Source organism: Macaca mulatta, chromosome 7, assembly GCF_049350105.2.
Source record: "Macaca mulatta isolate MMU2019108-1 chromosome 7, T2T-MMU8v2.0, whole genome shotgun sequence".
Lineage (NCBI taxonomy): Eukaryota > Metazoa > Chordata > Mammalia > Primates > Cercopithecidae > Macaca > Macaca mulatta.
Window position 1 is genome coordinate 180,568,104 of NC_133412.1, and position 3,260 is coordinate 180,571,363.

Here is a 3,260-nt window from a genome sequence, read left to right on the forward strand (position 1 = left end):
AGAGAGTGCACGTGAGGGAGAGGGTCTCTGATGTTGTCTCAAGCCAGAAGTGTCATGAGAAACACAGTTGTTGATGTTAACGGGTTCTGGACAACACGGTGAAATTCCCAAATACACACATATTTTTGAGAATAAAGAGCTCATATTGCCCAAATTGTCAGTCTCCTAGAACAGTTCAGTAGATTTTGAGGTTAGATTAAAAAAAATTATCACATGTTTCTTTTCTCAAACTTGCAATCAAATAAAAAAGATAAACTGCTGTTAGAAAAATGAACATTGAATTATTACCTCTATGTGTGATAATGATGATTTTTAGAATAGGATTGACCTCTAATAACCTAAATACTGTCCTAATTCTGAGCCCACAATTAGACCTTAGCAGCAATCACACGGAGTGAAACACCTGACTCAGTGAAGCTGCACCTGGGGGTCTCTGCAGGCCCTGAGTGGTACAGGAACAGCTCCTCCCTCAGACTCAGAGTGAGCAGAATTTCTGCTCTTTATTTGGGGAGGTGAGGGTGATTGTGGGGAAAATACCAAAATTACTCTAATCAAGATCTCTGCACATGGGGAGAAACCAAAGAATATGAGAAACAACTGGTTTCAGTTTAGATCGAACAATATCTCATGAGAAGGCAATACCATGTCTGCATCCTGCACAGAATTAAGAAACAATGAATTTGGGGTAAAGTTGAAAATTACAATTGTTGGCAGATTGTTAGTAATTATCTATGTCATGTGAGAAAATGAAGTAAAATCCTGATTTTTATATAAAAATCCACAAACAGTGTGCTGGCCCTGAGAATGCACCTCTCATCCCTCCATCAGGGAGCCCAATAGCCCAGGCCGCCAGCTGCTGCCCTGCACTTTAACACCCGTCACCTGGTGTGCGCCAAAGACACCCATCCTGGGAGCTCCTCCCAGACTGTGATGGTGCTCAGTGGAGACACTAAGGCATGGCTGCTGCTAGGACTCATGGGAGATCCCTGATGGAGAACTGTGCTGTGGGAGGCACCGACGGCCTTGCTAGACTTAACTTGGACCACAGGGTCATTAGGGAAGCTCCATCAAACTCCCACCCTTCTCCAGCACTACTTGTGAGTCTGGCATTGTGGGGTGGCAGTGTCTACAGACTCACACGGCCACCTATGCATTTTATGCCTCCAATATTTACCTCTGTTTTTAGGACATATGAGAATGTTTCCTCTTTTAAATTGGTTTTCTAATCCAGGGACCTCCTGGTGGGCACAGAACATAAATGTACAGAGGCTCAGAGGGGAAATGTTAGAAACAGAGGAAACCATAGACACTGAAGGAAAGTAGCCCTTGCTCTCTCTCCATCTGCACCTGCCCTGGGGCTGCACCTGTTTTGTGAGTGCTGAGTGCTGAGTGTCCCCTTCAGCCCACACTCCTTTCTTCTTTTTGCAGGAAGTTTTGCGTCTGGACTCACACTGATGTTTCCTCACTTGGGACCTTATGTACAGCCATACATGGCCAAGTCCTCAGCTCTCAGACTATTCATTTGCAGATACAGCAAGTTCTTAGAATTGTCGTTGGAGATTGAGAATCTGCCCTTCACAGCGTCTGCATGGTATATCTGACTTCCATCGTATTTTACATCTATTGCTCACTCCAGTTCCTTCCCTGGAGACTGGTGAACCCAGCTCATTCAGAAGCTACTGAAGGCGAATCCGGAGGCTACACAGGAGAGTCTCAGGAACTTCCCAGGTTGTCTCAGGTCCTCTATGGACTCAATCAGCTGCACCTCACACTGAACCCCTGAAAATACGCACACATCCTGGTCAGAAACTGCCAAACATATCCACTGTTTCTCTCACTCATATCCACTCATTCTCACTCTAGTTCTCTATGAGTTACCTTTTAAAATACCAACAACAAAAATTCGTCTACCTCAAACCACAGAGTGAGTCCTCTGCATTCAGTCCTGATTATCAAATGGAAACCCCTGGGAAGGCCAGGGCTGTGGCTCTTCATCTAGAACTGCAGGGCCAGCAGTGGGCTTGTTTTCACCAGGAGAGGGAGGGCCCTGTTTTCATGCCTCCTCCTCTATAGCAAGGTGCAGTGTGGGACGCTTGAGAAGAGGGCAGTGCCCAGAGCAGATTTCAGCTCCTGGATGAGTTTAGTGGCAATGGTAGCATTTGAAAAAATGTTACTTATTATTTGACTGGGACATAAAACTCACTTAACAATTCTGATTTCAGCATATGACTTTCAAAGAGGGAACAATTCAATTGATGACACAAATAAAGATATGGTGAGCATTAGAATATATATATTTTTAATCACTAAGGAATAATGGGCCATGCAGGAACTTGTAGGAAATTTCCTAATAATCAGTGAAACTTCATTTGTAAGAGGAAAATGTGCCTTCCTCCTTTCTTTTCTGGCAGAAGAATGTGAGGAAGCAGAACCACAGATATCAAAGAAAGAGGAGCCCTGGGGACAGCTGAGGTGCTGGTGAGGAGGGAGAGCACTGAGCAGATGAGGAAGCCCCGCCCTCCCTGCACCTGCTCCTGACCCGGCCTCCTGCTCTGTGGGCCCCGCGCGCCCCCTGCTGGTCCTGAGCGGCACCTGCGCCCGCCCCCTCCGCCTCCCTGCAGGGAGGTTTGTGTCTGGGCTCACACTCACCTCCTCTCACTGTGTTTCTCGCACAGTAATACACGGCCGTGTCCGCGGCGGTCACAGAGCTCAGCTTCAGGGAGAGCTGGTTCTTGGACGTGTCTACTGACAGGGTGACTCGACTCTTGAGGGAGGGGTTGTAGTTGGTGCTACTACCACTACCATAGATATACCCAATCCACTCCAGTCCCTTCCCTGGGGCCTGGCGGATCCAGCTCCAGTAGCTACTGCTGATAGAGCCACCAGAGACAGCGCAGGTGACAGACAGGGTCTCCGAAGGCTTCACCAGTCCTGGGCCCGACTCCTGCAGCTGCAGCTGGGACAGGACCTCTGTGAACAGAGAGACCCACAGTGAGCCCTGGGATCAGACACAGCCTCCCATATCGTCATATCTGCATCCCCGAGACACTCACATCTGGGAGCTGCCACCAGGAGGAGGAAGAACCACAGGTGCTTCATGTTCTTGCACAGGATGTCCGTGACTCTCAGAGAACATTTCCCATGTGAGCTGGACCCTGAATTTAAGGAAATGTGTGGTGGTTTCCTGTGGGTGCCTAAGTGAGGATTTGCATGTGGGTGGTGCCTTTGTATGGAGAAGTGAAAAGGGATGAGGGAGGCCC

At 48.0% G+C, this 3,260-nt stretch overlaps 1 pseudogene and 1 gene segment (V, D, J or C); both read right to left on the reverse strand.

Annotated features, from left to right (window-relative positions):
• LOC720890 (immunoglobulin heavy variable 3-48-like) overlaps positions 1 to 3,260 on the reverse strand; it is a 109,134-nt gene that overhangs the window by 58,585 nt on the left and 47,289 nt on the right.
• On the reverse strand, positions 2,393 to 3,155 carry LOC114679707 (immunoglobulin heavy variable 4-59-like; annotated as a pseudogene). Its single transcript, XR_013396749.1, has 2 exons — positions 3,054 to 3,155; positions 2,393 to 2,970 (listed from the first exon to the last, which is right to left on the reverse strand). The product of XR_013396749.1 is annotated as an immunoglobulin heavy variable 4-59-like (transcript).